The sequence below is a fragment of the Ursus americanus genome, chromosome 34 (assembly GCF_024610735.1).
Source record: "Ursus americanus isolate L20-20 chromosome 34, mUrsAme1.1.p, whole genome shotgun sequence".
Lineage (NCBI taxonomy): Eukaryota > Metazoa > Chordata > Mammalia > Carnivora > Ursidae > Ursus > Ursus americanus.
Genome location: NC_142160.1, coordinates 24,270,559 through 24,289,632, shown reverse-complemented (window position 1 = coordinate 24,289,632; position 19,074 = coordinate 24,270,559). Strand labels below are relative to the sequence as shown.

General features: G+C 42.0%; 1 long non-coding RNA gene across 4 annotated transcripts in view; it reads left to right on the top strand.

Annotated features, from left to right (window-relative positions):
- LOC123781430 (uncharacterized) overlaps positions 1-18,629 on the top strand; it is a 199,779-nt gene extending 181,150 nt beyond the window's left edge. For 3 of the 4 annotated variants that reach the window (XR_015722907.1, XR_015722905.1, XR_015722906.1), the window contains one exon: positions 1,504-3,331. This is a non-coding gene — a long non-coding RNA (uncharacterized LOC123781430). Of the gene's footprint in view, positions 1-1,503; positions 3,332-18,182 lie in introns of those variants that run through there. The other variant, XR_015722908.1, reaches the window with a different exon arrangement.
- Positions 18,630-19,074: the final 445 nt, after the last annotated feature.

Here is a 19,074-nt window from a genome sequence, read left to right as displayed (position 1 = left end):
ACGAGACACTCTGTGAGCTCCACGGATACCGCTCATGGTGGGTGAAGGCGAGGTGGGCAATGTAGAGGGAAAGGGCAAGGAATAAACAAGATGACCACCCTGTTAGGAACCCCCTCACCCTGGGAGCCTGGGGTTCCCTCCTAACCTTTCCTCGTCCCCAGCTTCCACCAAAGTTGTCTGTGCTTGCAGAGGGCTTGGTAAGAACCTTCGCTCACTCGACCATTTGTTTACACTAAACCTGTACGTTGTGAGCTCACCCTGAGATTTCACGAAGCCCTTGACATTACCCCAGAAGAGCACTGGGGAATAGGGCGAGCATGAGTGTGTCTGCCCACGTGCAATGGAGACTTCAGGAGAAGAGCCACTCCGGACATACGCCGCGGATGGTCAAGTGCGGGGAACTCAGCCCAGGAGTGCTCTGTGCTTTTCCCAAACAGGAACTGACTATGGAAATCTGTGCCCATGGTTTCTGTCGAGTTCTTTCCTCTGACGATTTTATTTTCTTTATGCTTTTCTTGGGAGAAAGCTGGGTTTGACACATGGGGTGGGGAGGGTTGTTCATCGAAAACATAGCACATGCCACTATTCACTTCACATTGGACTTTCATCCTTTAATACTGAGCGACCACATGAAATGAAACATCCTTGTGTAGACAAGCCACAGGGGCTTGCATAACCCTGGCCACCTGCTTCTCTTCTTCCTAATGCAATAGTCTTGCTTTATGGGCACAGGTGGAGTGTGGGAAAGGCTCGTGGCCATGGTGGTCCTGAAGGGTCAGGCTGGTAAGATCCCTCTGCTGTGAGCTGACTCTCTTTCCCTCACTCCGCCTCCCAAGTCCTTCCTCCATTACTTGGTAGAAGAGGAACTGATTTGGTGTAGGAATAAACTTAAAGCGAAGTATTTGACTCAGTCCCTTAGCTTGACAACTTCTTCCCATTTGAGTTTCTATATGCCACACGTCTGTGCTTTCTTACACTGCTTTAGATGTTCACCTACTGTCATGAACAGGCTCAAACATGTCATGACTACGTTCCTCAGCCACTTACCAGTTTGTGTTAGAACCCAGAATGAGTTGTGTTTGGAGGGTGGGTTCCAAGACCAGTTCACCAAGGTCTGATTCACTGTGGTCATAACCGACCTCGACCATCGAGGCTGAGTGGCGGTATGTGAATCAACATTCTGATTCCAACTTGCTAAGGCAAGAACATGGCTGAAGTTTTGTAGAAAGATGGGGAATAGCCCTACCAGGGAGGTCAGGGAAAGCTGTGTGTAGGGGATGGAGGAGGGATGGAAATGCAGAGGGTCTGGACTGAGGAGTTGAGGTGGGGCAGAGGGACATTGGAGCCAAGCTCTTTCCTTCTGTCTGTCCTTTACTGAATGCTGAAAAGACGAAGCAAACATAAAATAAGTCAATTCATCTATGCTCTTCTGGGCAGGTGGATATTTAAGTGACTTTCTTCTTCACCAGTTTTATTTTCTCCCCATGTCTAATATTCTCATAGGCTGGTGCCTCAAACAAGAAGGCGTAAGTCTCTGCCATCCAGCTTTAAGCAATGTGGCTGTCAAAGGAAGACCACGTCAGTTCTTATCATCAAAGTGCCTCCTGACTTAGCCGGCCCGCACCAGCCCCAAGGTGGGTCAGCCACTCTGGAGGACAGGTGCTACATTAGAAAGTATGGGATGTCATCAGTCAGAAAGGAAACCATAAAGAGAAGAGGTTCTTTTCATAGTGGGCATTCATGCCCCGTTTCCCCAGCTGCTTGCTCCGCGGAGCGGCATCCTGGTATCCCAAGCCTTGGTGCTAACCCATCGTGCCCTGGAGCTATACTTTGGAATGGCTTGGCATCCCATCGTGTGCACATCTGGGATGTGCAGCTGGATTCAGAACTTTCCAGTGGACTCTGGCACTTGGCAGCATGTTAGGCCCATTAGCATTGACTCAGCTTGGAGAGGTTACAGCACATCTTTCTTTAGAAGGCCCTTCTCACTCCATCAACACCTGCGGCCTGAGGTGGGCAAAGGAGCCACTGCTCCACTTAGGCAAAGAGCACGATTGCGTGATAAAGTTCGATGATGAGGACAACCCAGCAAGTCCAGATGTCTGTGAGCCATGGGGTGATGTTTTCTGTCCAGAGGAGGGCAGTGAGTGGCAGAATGTGATGAAGGGTTCACAGAACTACCTGGCAGCTTCCCATCTCCACAGCAGTCCTGGGTCACCTCTTGGCGCTCACAGGTCACCAGGTTGCCAAAGTGAGGCAGGCCGCTGAAGCCCTTCTCACCCTTTCTCCTGCTGTCCTACTTCTTTAGTGTGTCAGACCCCCAAACGACAGCAAGAACTATTTATCGAATATTTATTGGACGCCTAGAATTTTACAGACATTGGATCACATAACCTTTACAATAGCCTGGCGATGTATTATTCTACTCAAATTTGAAGCAAAGGAAACTAAACTCAGAGATATGAATTATCTTGGTCTCACAGACACAGCTAGGAAATGGCCTCATGAGATTCTGTGTCATTTCTACGTGACTAAAATCCATATTCTTTGTGCCTATATCATGCTACTTCCCAAACTCTTTTAACTCTACTTCCTAGAAGTTTTGACAGGAATTACAGCTGTGGGCATAGCATTGAAATGTCTGGATTATCTAGGATATGCTGTGAGTGCTGTGACAAAGACCCATGCACGCGAAGAGTAGCTTCTACAAATCAGAAGTTTAATTTCTTTCAGGCTAAACAAAAGCAATCCAATACCGATATGGTAGCTTCACAGTATCAGGGAGAAACTCCAGCCTCCTTCTCATCCATGTGGTCCCATGTGGTTCTTCACCATATCTATTTCCCACTGGCAGGACGAAGGAAAACAAGGCAAGACAGGGAACACCTCCAAAATGGCAATGCCCCGTTGACCAAAACTTAGTCATAGAGCCATGCACAGTCATAAGGATAGCTTGAAAATTAACCTTTATTCTGAACATTTGTGTGGATAACCAGAGTCTATTACCAAAGAAGCATAGAAGAAAACAAGAATGAATATTAGGGCACAACTCTCAGCCTTTGCCATATATCTTAATGGTCAATCTGGATTTCAGAAGAGAAAAAAAAAGCATTATACCTCTGATGTAAAGATACCTGGGACATCCTGGAGGGAATTGATCAAAGATAATAAGAATCTGGGGTACAATTGCATCATTCTCCTGGAAAGAGAGAGAGAGAGAGAGAGAGAGAGAGAGGAAGAAGAAGAAGAAGAAGAAGAAGAAGAAGAAGAAGAAGAAGAAGAAGAAGAAGAAGAAGGAAGAAGAAGAAGAAGAAGAAGAAGAAGAAGAAGAAGAAGAAGAAGAAGAAGAAGAAGAAGAAGAAGAAGAAGAAGAAGAAGAAGAAGAAGAAGAAGAAGAAGAAGAAGAAGAAGAAGAAGAAGAAGAAGAAGAAGAAGAAGAAGAAGAAGAAGAAAGAAGAAGAAGAAGAAGAAGAAGAAGAAGAAGAAGAAGAAGAAGAAGAAGAAGAAAGAAGAAGAAGAAGAAAGATATTTGTAAAGTCACTCTAGTTAAACCTTACTTCTGTTCACAGACCACTGGACAAAACTGGTCACATGGCTCTAATCAAATTGCAATGGTGGCTGGAAAGTATAGGGGAGCTCCTGGATTTGGGCTGAGCACCAGCTATCTCTACCATGGAGATTTTTACATAAAAACAAGAATTTTCAACTTTTCTTAGAAAATCAGATGTAGCAAAGTCAGGTCCAGTGGAGCTCCTCGGCTCCCCTTTAATCAGAGAAATTGGTTTCCTGTGTGTCTTACTAACCATTTTACACCCCACCTTAGGGACTGATATTGTCAGAACACAGTTTCTAATGATTTCAGGAGGCTTTTCACAAGTTGGTCCTGACATGACAGGGCAATCAGTCTTATAACCAGAGTTAAAATAATTTCTGTCTAAATGCTTTGCCTTATATTTTCCTCAATAACTCTCTACACTTCCTCACATTTTACCTTGTGAGAATTACCTTAATGTTTCCTTGTGGGGTTGATATTTTATTGCTCAAAAATCTTGGGAACCATCTAGTATGAGCTTTGTAAATAAGCATAAGAAATATCATTTTGTTTTTTTGTTTTTGTTTTTTTTTGAGAGACAGCATGTGAGCAGGGGTGAAGGGGCAGGGGGAGCAGGAGAGAGAGAATCTTAGGCAGGCTCCATGCTCAGCAAGGAGCTGGGATGGAGGGTTCCATCTCACGACCCTGAGATCATGACCGGAGCAGATATCAAGATTTGGATGCTTAACTGAGTGAGTCACCCAGGGGGTCCTCATTTTCTACATTTTAATCAAAACTTCATGCTTGGCCATGCTTCCTCTTTTAAGTCTATTCATGGAGGTTAGATGGAATTTGCAAATCTAAAGACATAGGTTGAAGTTGTGGTCCTATGACTTGCTAACTATCTGACTGGACTGTGGATATATCTCTGAATTTCTTGGAGCCTTCCTGAAACATTCAGTACAAAGGTGGTCATGAGGGTTAAACGAAGTTGAGTTTGTGAAGGCATTGTGAAATGTAACACCAATCCAGCTTCCAGTCTAGTTATCTGCCAAGTTTTCTTGCTTTCCATTTTCCCCTCATTTTCAGTGATTCATTCTCCTCTACATTTTACTTTTTATTTTATTTTACTTTGTTTTATTTTACCTAAGAAAAAGAATGCAAGAACTGAGAAACAGTTCTAAATACCTAGAGGGGACTTTCCACATTTGTGTTTATGCCTAGTGGCCAAAATGTACTGATAATTCCCAAATCAGTACTCCAGGAACTTTGCTGTCACTTGCAGACATGTGCAGAGCAGTGAGAAATTTGAATAACCCAATGTGCGTGTTCCAAGCTGAGCTCGGAAAAGGGGCTGCTGCTATAAACACATGTCCTACTATACACAACTACAATCTAGAAACTATAAACACGTGTCCTACTATAAGACGATGAACTATACTACACTCAGACCACAAACTAGTGTCATTTTTTGCAGTTTTTTTGTGTGTGTGCATTTTTTGTGCTTTTTGATGGTGCTTTCACTCAAAGTGTCCCCCAAACACAGTTGTCTAGTGTTCTAAGCACAAAACTGTGATACGCCTTTTGGAGAAAGCAAGTGTGCTAGATGGGCTTCATTCAAACATGAGTTATATTGCTGTTTGTCATGAAGTCAATGTTAATGAATCATATGTATATATGCTAATGAATCATATATATCACATTTACACACATAAATATATGTCGTCTTTAAATAGAAACACATTACGGGGGCGCCTGGGTGGCACAGCAGTTGAGCGTCTGCCTTCGGCTCAGGGCGTGATCCCGGCGTTGTGGGATCGAGCCCCACATCAGGCTCCTCCGCTATGAGCTTGCTTCTTCCTCTCCCACTCCCCCTGCTTGTGTTCCCTCTCTCGCTGGCTGTCTCTATCTCTGTCAAATAAATAAATAAAATCTTTAAATAAATAAATAAATAAATAAATAAATAAATAAATAAATAGAAACACATTAAACATGATCGTGTACTGACCGGTTGACAAAAATGTTGTGACCATGGTCTCGCAAGAACTTAAGTCTATATTCCTGTTAGGAGCGATGATTCAGTATTAGCTTATTCTATGTTTGGGGCAACTTTATACACTATAATTACTGGGAATAATGAAAATCAACTGACATTGTCAGGTGAAAACCGTTCATCGTAATTAAAAAGTTAAAAAAATATTGCTTTCATTTCAAGCCCCCGTCAAGTATAACGATGCCGTCAGGGCAAAGCTGTGTCCTGGTGGGCATCCCTGACGTACCCTCGATGGTATCAGCTAACTTTGGAAATGCAGGTGCAGGTGGCTTTGGGTTCCATAGGCGTGGAGGCATGATGCTAAACTCGGGATGGAGGTTCTGAACTCCGAAATGAATGTACTTCATTCTCCTTGACTTCCCGATCAAAATGAGCTAAACGCTGAGCAAGTGGTGGGTTTGGTTCGTGTGACAGTCAATGAACCGTTAGGCTTTGTCATCTCCTCTTGAAATAAGTTCTGTAATCCAAATTTTTCTGCCTTTCTTCTCTCTTTGTCTTCCTCCTTTTCTTCTTTCTTCTCTTTCTTCTTTATATTTCACCCCTTTTCCTTCTCCTGCTCCTTTCCCCTCATTTGTCCTTTCTGATGTCATTACGTTTTACCTGTAGACCTGACAATTATTTATTTCATTTTATGAATACAGAGAGCCTGCATATCAAGTCCACCTTGAGAACTCTCAAAATGCAAAGACCGAAAGGCAATCTGAAAGATGCTGTGTTTTGAGATAAGCTTTAAAATTCCAGTTTTTCTCACAGCTCAGGGCAAAACAATGAAAAATAATGGGAATCTGTTTTAAAGAAATCCCTAAAAGTAGCCCTGGATTTATAGGTAACTTGGATACCAGAAGTGACCTGAAAAAACAGAATTAGATGTTAACTGCATTGACCAAAGCCTGGTAATGAAATGAGAAACTGATTTCACTTGGAGACTCAGTTAGGAATTAAGTACAGTTGGGGCTCCTGTTGCCCTTCATGAAATATTGGCGTGGTTTGCGTTCGGAGACATTGTCGTACTAACCAGCCTGGCTTTGTAAAGATGTGCGCACGTGAGAGGTAACGTGCTTGAGCGAGATTAGTCTTGCTTGGGTTCTGTTTCTTCTCTCTCTTCGATACAGAAGTTTCAGTCCCGATCCTTCATCCCAAGAGAAGACCCAGAGAGCTTTTAGTGGAAGAGGGGCCATTTAGTGCATCTGAAGGAAGTCTCAGGGCCGCTTCTCCGTTTGCCTGAAGTCACTTTAATGACGCAAGGGAGCGCATAATGCACTTTACCCTGACATTTCATTACTCTCGGCACTAACCCATTGTCAGATCCACCATCAATACCTTATTAAATTCGTCATAATGTCCTTGACATTATTTTAATAGCACTGGCAACTGCGTGATAGAAATAAATAAATCACGAGCCTGAATTTTCTTTTATGGGACTTCCTGACTCAATCCACCACTCAGTTTCCCTTAGCTCTAAAAATACTTAGACAACCAGTCACTCTTTTTCATTTGATGGGAGCCTGAAGATGGGAGCTTCTCACGGTTGCTTTCTGTACCATCGGCTTTAACGCTGCAGACTGACACATGGAATCAAACCCTAGAACGTCAACGACGAAATGTGTTTGGCCGACCATGGTAAGGTAAGGATTTGGCCATAGCATTCTCCCATTCAGACACCAATTCTAGGTACCTGGTAAAAGTGTGTTCTAGTGATTCCCTCACGAAGGGAAAGTGCTTCAATCTTTGCTACGTGGGAGCAACGTTACTATTTCGAGCTTAGCAAGCAGTCTGGATTTCTATATTTCACAACTTGAATAAACCAAACATCTCATTCTGAGAAGTTCTCTGCCCTTTTCTTTCTTTCTTTCTTGTTTTTTTTTTTTTTCCTAGCAACATATGAGCCTTTACACCATTTACTGATGCTAACTGTGGATTTTTTTTTTTTAGAACTATGCTGTGGCTAGCTTCTTTAGGCTATAAATAATCTAGCTTGACTGTTTTAGAGACAGATAACTTATGAATTTTGTGGAAAACCAGGGTAAGCTCAGGGTCCCATGGGATAATATTATGGTCAACGGGGCACAATTCCCCAAATCATGCCTCTAGAGCCCTCACCCTTCCATGGAATGTTCCTGAGAAGCAGATGTAACCACAGGGTGATAAACTGCAAATAGAAGACCAAGCAACACTATTTTTAGGTCATCCCCCATCCTAATGAAGAGTGGGGTGGATTGGGTCACAGGAAAGCAACTTCTCCTTCAAGTTAACCCATGGTTCTCAAACTTGGGTGTGCGTCAGAATCACCTGGAATCCTGGTTAAAATACAAATCACTGGGCTTTGCCCCCAGAGTTTCTGATGTGATAATTCTAGGGCGGGGGGGAGCTGAGAATTGGTATTTCTCACAGGCTTCCAGGTGACGTTACTGCTACTGCTCTGGGAATCTCGCTTTGAGAACTACTGAATTAGACCTTCATTGCTTAAAAAAAAAGCAAAACATGTGTTCTGATTTACCTATCCCTCCCTTAAAGCCCACACCCAAGTTTTTGGTCTTACCCATATGGTGCTGGGAAAGCCCCCTCAGTTCCTGGCACTGAGCTGACCCCAGCCCAGGACTCTGGGCATCTCATGGCATTTTAGTAGTTCTTGGCCTGCCTAATGGGTAGGAGAAACTACTGGGCCCTATGGATGGAAAGGGGGAAAGAAGACAGTGCCCCTTCCTCATCTACCACCCTGATCAACTCTCAGAAGCCCTGTCCTCCACACCATGCCACTAACCTGTGTGTTGGCAACTGACCATTCAGCTCAATGCCCCTCTGTGTGTGCCCAGAATCATTAGAAGGGGAAATTGTATCTCTGGTTCTTTCTCCAGTGGTGAGCTTCCTTCGAGAACCCACAGCCTGTGGTGATTTCTGAATGTCGTTGCCCACCCTTAGCCATGAGTTTTTGTATGTGCGCCTTTATCTGGACAGTGGAGGTATGTCGTAAAGTTGCACAAGTATGTTTGAAAACAGATTCAAATACCAGATGGGTTAGGAGAAAATATCACGGGACATAATCCTTTGATGAGTATTTCTGTAAATTATGTCCTTGCTCCTTAAATGTTCCATTTTATATATTCCTCCTCTCATGTACACGGTCTGCTCTAAGTGAGGCATCCACATTTGCACGCACTTGCTTACCGCTTATTGTTAACATTGGACCAAGGACTCTGGGAAACAAGCTGAGGGTTTCAGAGGGGAGGGGGTGGGGGATTGGGCTAGCCTGGTGATGGGTAGTAAGGAGGGCATGTATTGCATGGTGCACTGGGTGTTATACGCAACTAATGAATCATGGAACTTTACATCAAAAACTAGGGATGCACTGTATGGTGACTAACATAACATAATAAAAAATTATTATAAAAAAACAAAAAAACATGGTATTGTGGAAAATTTCAAACATGCTTTCGTTCCTCAAGTAAAACAAAAAATTCTTCGCTCGAAAAAAATGTTTTACCCAACTTTTCTGTTGTTCTAGCTTCATCTGGTGCTGAGAGAACATAACTATAAAACTCTCTAAGGAATTTACTCTAAAGATAGTATACTTCTTGTCGCATAGCATTTCCTTCAGGAGGCCTCAGTGCTAGGAAAATCTATGCTTTCCTTGAGGAACTGGTATATTTGTATCGTACAAACGATGTGAAGCTTGCTCTGATCGTGATTCCCTTAACTTCAGCTCGAGGACACTCAGACTAACTGTGCGGTCACCTTCTAGCAGCTGTGCAGACCCTGTGGCACTCATTTCAGAACAGTGAAGTTGCCCTTACTTTCTTTTCTCGTCTCGTCTTAAATTCTATCTTATTTAAAATACTTCTGTAAGCATCATTGAAAAAAGAGGGTAAAAATAAACAGGTGATTTCTTTGTAGAAAGGCACTGTCTTCCTATTCTGAAAATACACCACAGCATGGAATCCAGGTGCTATAAAGGAGAAGGGTTTGATCTCAGAAGAGAAGTTGTGCTCAGAAGCCAACTGACAAACTAATCCCGTGTATATCAACGGCCATTGTAAGAATGGATTCTTGCGGCCAACTTTCATGCCTTTTGTCATTGGGGGGTGGAAAGCTTCCATTATCGTCATGTGGAATTCATTTACTGGACTGAACTCCAGTGAATAAACGGTCTTTCCAATTTGGCCCCTTCCAAGCTTCAATAGGCTGTGATTGAATCAAGTTCTACTATTTTTTGGTCATAGAAATCTTTTATATTAAGGTAAAATACAGGGACCAGGTCATTTATAAGATATAAAGAGCTCCTACCAAAAAAGACAAACAACTCATTAGAAAAATGGCATTGGGGCAAACAAACAATTCACAGAACTAAAAATGACCGCACACGACTGAGAAAATTCTTGGCAACTTCATTCATCATGGAGGACGGGCAAATTATATAACCAATAAAATAATGTCTTTGGCCCACGAGACTGGCAATATTTTAGGAAAAGTAAGAGGAAGTATGAGAAATAACTACTGTTGATTAGATTAGAAATTGTCCTTTACTAGAGGGCAAGCCGCAAAGAATCATGGAGAGTTTAAATGCAGGGGCGCCTCAGTCGGTGAAGCATCGACTCTTGGTTTGGCTCAGGTCATGATCTCAGGATCCTGGGGTGGAGCCCCACGTCAGGCTCTGCGTTCAGTGGGAGGTCTGCTTGAGGATTCTCCCCCCCCAAATAAATAAATAAATCTTTAAAAAAAACAAAGTTTAAATGCAGAGACTGCACCAGAAATTCCTTTAGGAGTTTATCGTACACAAATACTGGCACGTGTACACAGATGGCATGCATATGTATGTCATCCCATATTAATTATAATATCGGAAAGGGGAGTAGTTACACTACCTGTCAATAGTTTCTATTGGTATATATATAATTATATAATCGCCTCAACGGTGACGCAGCCATACAGCGGCATACTATGCAGCATTTCAGAGGGCGAGAGCTCTCCAAGTGCCAGCATGGAACAACTCTTCAAAGCATATGGTTAAAAGGATGAAAGCAAGCTACAGAACGATATGAAGACGGTAGGAGTCCACATATGTAGCGAACAAACAACCGCAGACAATATGTTTGTGTGTGTGTGTCTACAAGAATGCAAACACAGAAAGAGAGGACTTTTTTATCGCTCTCCTTGGTTACGGAGTAGGATGGAGATGCGGCCGCACAATGAGAGTGAAGAACGACTTCATTGTTCTCTCCTGTATAGTCCTATCCTCTATGGTTTATTCTGTGTAGCCTGTCCTCTAGTTTGTCTGATGTAGTCTATCCTATACAGTAGTATATCCATACAGGTCTATCCTAGCGAGTCTGCTCTCTCTCGTTTATCCTATCTTAGCCTATCCTCTCGTTGACCCCATATAGTCCTACCCTGTATAATTTCCGCCTCTAGCCTATCCTATTCGGTTTGAACTTTTGCATGTTTGCATCCCGCTGTTGCGCAGTTACAAACAAAACCCTTTAAAATAATGTGAAAAATCAACATTAAAGGACGACATAGCTACATACTAAAATATAATCTAGGTAATGAGATTGCGGATAAGTTTTACTTTCTTTAAGCTGTTGTTTCCAGTTTTCCACAATGGGTATCTATTAAGTTGTAAGAAGACAAAAACATCTTCAGCTTGGTAACAGTTCACCCCTCCCTTTCCGAACACGTAAGGAAGGGCTGTGACAGACTGCGTTTGAATCTCTCTGATTTTCCCTTCTCGTTATTTCAACCACTAGCGTCATTAGAGAGTGTCTCCAATCTCCTCCCATGACCGTCCTTCCCTGCTCTGTGGCACAGAGGTGCCTGGGTCAGGCTCTCTGTGAACACTCCGAGCACCCGGAATGAGGTTGGGCCGCACTAAGCATCCGTTTGTACGAATGCCTGTCAACTTCTCCACCCCCCAGGAGGTTGTTAGGGCAAGATGTTGAACATTTTTCAAATTTGTCCTTTCTGTCGGTACAGCAGTATGCAACCCCAAGTCTCCATCTCCTGTGGATTTACCTGGATACCTGGAAATTTCTTTTTTAAAGGAAACATATTTTCTTCCAGCTGTGCCCTCCTGGGCAACTCCCATCTCCATTTGGTCTGGAGATTTCACAAGCTGAATTCCTGCCAGTCTCCCTTGGATGGGCTCAAAGTCTTGTTCTCTCCTGAACATGCCATATGGACTACTTGTGGCTGATTTCCCACGGCCTGCTCACCTTTCGTTACATGTGCGACATTTGTTTTTGAGACGTAAAGAGTATTTCACTGAAATAAATATTGAGGGCTTCTCTTTCCGCTTGCCACCCTGCTTTATCCCCTCAATGGTATCTCTTAAGCATACAAAATGTCTTCAGAGGGCAGACTTCTCAAACAGGAAGACACTTGCAAATCACCTGGGGAGCTTGTTGAAATGCAGATTTTGCCTCAGTAGGTCTCAGGAGGTGGGTCCTAAGACTTGGCATTTCCATCAGGCTCCCAGGTGAGGCTGATTCTTCTGATCTGCGGGCCGCGCTTTGAGTGGTAAGGTTGTCGGGGACATCAGAATGAGTAAGTTCCATGGAAGCCTTGCAAGGGTGAGATGGGGTTTATTTAATCAAAAAAGGCAACAGTCCACACAATAGTGAATGAGAATCAGAGATGTGACTGAATGTATGTGTGTAGGTTTCATGAAGATTTCCCTTCTTCAGGACAAACCAAGAGGCCCGCGGTTTTACCGAAAGATTGGGCTGTGAAACAGCATAATCTAGAATCACAGCAATGGCAGCGCAGCCCAGAAGGTGTGTATCAGGGGCTTCTGAAAGGGATGTGTTGAGCAGCTGCTCTTTTCTGTGGGCTGAGGGAGAGTCGTCTGCAGTGCGCTGGGCTGCCAACTGCAGGGGAGACGAGGAGGGAAAGACAGAGAGGTGGCACGGGTAAAGAGGTTTCTAGTTTACTCTGAAGAGGGGCCTTGGGGAACTTGCTGGACTGGGGGAGCCAGTCTCACGGCCATCATTAGATCATCAGTGGCCCAAGGGTGAAGGTGGGGCACTCCCATCCTAACAGGAGACAGGTATTCTTGTCCGTTATCCCCATCGGACAGCTAAGACATTTCCGACAGCAAAGACTTTCAGAGATCGCTACAACCCCTTCACCTCTCTAAGCACCTCCCTAGCCTCCCCAAAGAACATACTGTAGCCTGTCCTTAACCCATTCCAGGCATATTGCTCGGAACGTCTGATGGGGCCCATTCAGATGCGATGTCAGAGAGCCCACTATGAGTTTCAGCTCTGCGGACTCCTTGGGTTTGTGGTCTAAATTTTTTCTTTTCCTTTTTCCCAGCTCTAACAATTTTTTAAAACTTACTTATTGTCATAGTTAAATGATTCACATGTTTCAAACAGCAAAAGTACAAAGAAGATACAGTAAGTATATAAAGGCCTCCCATCTGCTCGGTTTCCAGGCTCCACTTCCGGCCAGGTGAGCAATTATTCGTAGCTTCTTGTTTACTCTCCTGGAGGATTTTATACTTATACAATTTAATATAGAGAAATATTGTTTATCCACGTCACTTTTCAATGTAAATGAGGACATACTGTGTGTGTTTCAGTAGCTTGGTCTTTCTGTTTAAAATATATCTTGGAGGACTTTCATTATCAATGAAGAATAGTTTCCTTATTTTTCCTTCACAGCTGCATAGTGGCCCAATATATAGACGAGCTATCATTTATTCACCCTCTTTAAGAATTTGGTATTTCAATTTTTTCATGCCTTTCTTTGGTCCCTTAAGAGTGTTTAAAATTTCCTTAAACATCTCCCACATTTCCTGTTGCATTTATGCCTACATATTTTATCTTTTGTTGTTTCTATTGTAAACTGACTTTCTTCTTCAGTTTTAATGTACAAGCGGCTATTGTGTGTATATATATGAAATCCAACGATATCTGTATAATGCAGTAGTATTCCACTGGTTTGCCGAATGATTTGTATTGCTCATTTTCATTGCTGATAATCTTGTGTTATATAGATGCACAATCTCTACCTCCGCAAATCTCAATAGTTTCTTTCCTCTTTCCAATTTCTTTCTCTTGTCTAATTACATGGCTAGCCCTGCTAATACAGTGAAAAATGTGATTGGTAAGAGTGGCTGTGACAGTTATTGCCATCCTAATACTACAGAACGAATTCCCTTAAAGTTTACTGTCTTATACATGGGCACAAGGCTACAGGCTGGCTGAGCAGTAACTCTGGTCTCATGTGGGCTCCCCTGGGCATCTGTAGTTTATTGCGGTTTGACTGGCTATCAGATGGTCTAAGAAAGCCTCATCTGGGAGAGGATGGCTAACTCAGATCTCTTGGTGATGGCTCTTCCTCCAGCAGGCTATCCTGGGCTACTTTTCAAGGGTGGCAACATTTCTTGAGGCCTTAGCAGCACTGGGAACTGACATAATATCTCTTAAATCACATTCTGTTGGCCAAAGCAAGCCATAGGTCAGCATAGAAAATTTACGTTGAGAAGGTTGCGCATAGGAAGAGAGATGAACCACTGTGACGCTGTGGGGATATTCTTGCCTTATTCCTGACTTCAGGAATTCAGTAAGAATGCTTCTAATATTGTTCCATTAAGAATGAGGTTAGCTGGGGGTTGAATGAGCAACTTTAGAATTATTTCAAAGAAGTATTCATTGATTATCTCTTTATTCGTTAGGTTGAATATTGTTAATGCCTTTTCAGTGGGTAAGGAAGACTGTGTGTGTGTGTGCTTTCCCTTAGACCAATTAATGTCGTGAATTTAGTTAACTGACTTCTTGATATTAAACCATCTTTTAAATCTTGAAATAATTCCCATGTGGCCATATATATCTTTTCATTGTGCTACTGACTTCCGTTTGTATTTTCTTTTAGATTTTTTTTTTTTTGGTTGAAATTCACTGATTCTGTTACATCTTGTCAGTTTTGAAATCATAAAAAGAATTTAAAATTTTTTTATATGCTTTGGGATATTTTAAATACTACTAAATTAATTGCTTTTTACAGATTTGGCTGGTTTGCTGTGAAACTATTTGGATATGACTTTCTTTTTTAACAGGTAATGTTATTTTGCGGAAATCAGTGTTTTTAGGGGCACCTGGGTGGCTCAGTGGGTTAAGCATCTGCCTTCGGCTCGGGTCAAGATCCTGGAGTCCTGAGATTGATCCCACGTCGGGATCCCTGCTCAGTGGGGAGTCCGTTTCTCCCTCTCCCACTGCCCCTCCCTTGCTCCTTCTCTCTCTCTCTCTTTCAAATAAATACATTTTTTTAAAAGATATCAGTCTGTTTAGATTATTCTTTCTCTTCTGAGGTCAATTTTGTTAAAAGTTTTTCCTGAAAAAAGCCCATTTATCCAGGTGTTAATATATTACAGACTTAAGCAAAATTGATTCTTAGCATTTCTTTAATTTCCCAGCTTATGTGCCTGTTTCCTCTCCTCTTATTTTGTGTGTTTGTAGTTTTTTCCCCTTATTTCCTTATCTTGTGACTTATCTGTTCTAGTCTTTTTTTCAAAGTACTAGCTTTAAACTTTTAAAATTAATTTTAATATTTTTCTGTTTCAATGTACTTTTTATCTCTATGACTTCTATTTTCTTTTGGCCTATATATTATTTTTTCAAAATTTTCGAGCCAATCATTTCATTCTTTTCTATTGATGTCATTGTTTAGGGCTACAATTTTTTTTTTTTTCTGAGTGGATTTAGCCATATCTAATTGTTCTGACAAATTATGTTTGAATTATAAAACATTTTGGTTGGCATTCCCATTTTGTAATTTCTAGGAGGAAAAAATCTGTCATGTTGCTGTTAATTTTTAGTTTTATTGCATTATAATCAGAGACTATTATCTATTTTTTCACACTTTGGGATATATCGATGTTTTTTCCTGTGGTCTCAATTCTTTTTTTTTTTTTTTAAAGATTTTATTTTTATTTATTTGACAGAGATAGAGACAGCCAGCGAAAGAGGGAACACAAGCAGGGGGAGTGGGAGAGGAAGAAGCAGGCTCATAGCGGAGGAGCCTGATGTGGGGCTCGATTCCGTAACACCGGGATCACGCCCTGAGCCGAAGGCAGACGCTTAACCGCTGTGCCACCCAGGCGCCCCCTGTGGTCTCAATTCTTATGGTCAATTGTTAGAGCTGCAGCATGGGCACTAGGAAACAAGTTTTCTCTCTATTTGCAGAATACAGAATTTGAAATATAGCAATCTAATTGTACTATTCACTTCTTCTGTATACTTAGTTGGGTTTTTTTTGTCCATGAGCTTCATCACCTGACAGGGGTGAATTCAAGTCTCGAACTACACGTGCATTTCTTTTTCTCTTGGTGACTTTTTCTCTTGGCGACAATTAAAAATAATTGCTGATTTTATTTGGAGGGTATACATTCATAATTGCCACGGCAGCGTTACAAAATGCCCCTTTTAGCATAATAAAGTATCCTTTCTTGTCTTCATTTTGTGACCTAAATTCTACCTTCTCGAATTCTGAGCTTTTTGGCATCACCTTAAATTGGGCCCCGGGAGAGTGCCCACCCCTCACTTTAATTCTTGCTCACTGTTCATTTGTTCCTGCAAACTGGCTTGCCCTTGTATTTGCTGGCAAAATCAGGTTGGAAACTAGAAGAAAGGAACAAAAAACAAAACGATTCCTGAAAGTAAATTAAATTGGGTTAAAAATTTAATGAAAGTCTTGAAATATAAAATCTGGGTAATACTGAGGAAGGTCAATCCAAAGCCAATGACATAAAAATATGAGAGGAAAATTTAAAAATTAAACAAATAGATCAAAAAAACTAATATCAGACTATTAGGAATTACAGAAGGTTTTGGATTTTTTGTTGTCGTTTTTATTTTTATTATTTTATTTTATTTTGTTTTATTTTATTTTATTTTATTTTATTTTATTTTATTTTATTTTATTTTATTTTTTTCATTATATTATGTTAGTCACCGTACAGTACATCCCTAGTTTTTGATGTAAAGTTCCATGATTGACTACTTGCGTATAACACCCAGTGCACCATGCGATACGTGCCCTCCTTACTACCCATCACCAGCTATTGCAGCAACGGGGGGAGGTATTTATTGAATAAAGCATACCAGAAAACTTCTCAGACCTCAAAGACATATGTCTCCCTGTTAGAAAGGCCCAACAAGTACCTGCCCCAATGAATGACAGAAGATTCAAACTCTGTAAGACTCACAATGGTCTTACAGAGTTTGAATCTTCTGTCAGCACACCAAGGATAAAAGCATATGGAGGGGAAAAGGAAAAATAAATTGTAAAAGAAGGAACGAGAGTCACAGTGGCACTGAGTTATCGATAGACCACTTTAAGCACAGGCTGAGCAGAGCTTGTTTGCCTCTCCAAGACACTCTGCTCCGTGCTGGCTGCCAGCTTGGCCTCACGGTGAATGACTGCATTATGTCTGAAAATAAAAATACAATAGCATTAAATGAGATCAACATGACCGAGATAAATCTGAACCAGGTGGTCCCCAGTTACAATTGCAATCAAGAGTCTGAAATACCCAGGGCAGGTAGAAAGTGAGCCGCTATCCTTAGAATGAGGTGTCCATTTGTCCGTTTGGTACATTGCACAATTATCCTACAATATAAATTCTTCGGGAGTTCGGATCAGCTCTATCTGTTCACTAAGCACCTGGGGCATCTGAAATATTATGTGGCATAAACAGGTCCTCCATAAAAACGTATTAAATAAATAAATGAATGGACATTTATCTTTGAAGCTCATTACTTACTGCCCTATGAGGAAGGCAGATACCATGTGAAAAGAAGTCCATAGGTAGGCGGGAAGCAAGAGAATCCCGGCGTGGCATGTATCAGAATTGGTAAGGGAGCAGAGGGATCCAATCTTTTCAGGCTTGTACTGAGAATTCGGATGCTCCCCTTTGGCCTATTTCATGGAACACACTTAGCTTTAATTAATAACAGAGATGTTAATCAAACATTTGGAAGCACAGAGCTATTTAATAATAACACAAAAATGCTTGTTATTAGAAGCCCTAGTTTCTAACACATGCCCCCTTATTACTGTTAAGCTTGCTTTTATGTTTTCCAACAGTTTAAAAGGCATGTTTCTTAGGGAAGTCGACAGGTCTATTTTCAGAGTTGGAAGAAAACATATTTTTGGCATTGAAATAGTTTCTGTCTTATTTGGTGGTCTAGTTTTTCTTTTCTGGTATTTGTTTTTTCTCCTTATTTCTAATCCCTGTAATAAATGTAATCTCTTCCCACGTACATGCCCTATCCAGTGTTATGAACCCTGGAAGGTCTCAATTAAATACTTTTTAATTAACTGACTCTGTTTCCATCTGGTTTCATTTGGACAAAAAAAGTCCACCTGTCTCTAGAGCAGATGCCTCAGGTGCCTGACAGCAGGGTGGGGCGGGGGGAGACATCAGCAGACTTGCCAAGAAGCCTGAAGGCTCCTCCCTTTAACCTTCAAAAAGGTCCCAATTTAAAAAGCGCTCCCAAACACATCTTCTCCCCACCTCCAGGAGGAGGCAGCAAGGAAAGCTGTGTCATGTTTCTGCTTAAAATCTTGTTAATCTGATTTTCAATTATTTTTTTTAAGTTTCCCTCTGCTAAATGTACCAGATAAGTGCATGTGATTCACTTTGGGGACCAAGGCAATCCTGCATCAGAAACAGGCCAATCCTGTGAGTGATTAGAAAGTTTCCTACAGGACTAGTCCGTGCAAATTGGACTTAGCACAAGATCTGACTTCAAAGGACAAAACTGATGGTTAAGTGGAGAAAAATTATTCCCTTATGATTAAAAGGAAAATGGTCTATTTCGTGCAGACTAGCAGCATTGCTGTGATGCTCAAACTTTCTCCCGTCCTGCCCCTGCCTTCTGTGAGGAAGCAGGGAAAGAGAGAAACTAATCACACCCTTCGAGTTCTCTCCCTGGGGAATCTCTGGGCCAGAGCTACTCTCAGTGAGGTCGGCTGAAGGGCTGCCATCCCTCACCCTGCTGGTTACCGTTAACAAGACAAAGAACTTGCAAAGGAATATAAATCCATTCCATCACCAAGCGCACTTTTTGGTCCAGCTGAAATTCACAATGAGACTTTCTTGAGGAAGCAGTGCGTGGATTCACATTCTGGCGTAAGCTTCTCGTATCCGTGGGACTGGGGTAACCCTGCCGCAGTCCACAGCAGAGGGAAAACTGCTGAGCCGATGCCGGAAGAACCGACAGAACTACTTCCGGTTGCACACAGCAGCTACGGAAGTACTTCTTGTTGCACATCCGCAACACATTCGAGGCAGCGGGAGAAAAGCATTTATTTTAGGGACACAGAAATGGAACCTCGTGGAAGCCCAAGAGCTGAGATCACAGAGCTGAAAAGACCTCAAGCGAGTGCCAGCGGTCCATTCCAGCGCCCGAGCGCTCTAGCAAAGGCAGCAGCCAGACCTGGGGATCTACATAGCTGGACTATGAAATTAGCAGGTTCTTTTTTTGCC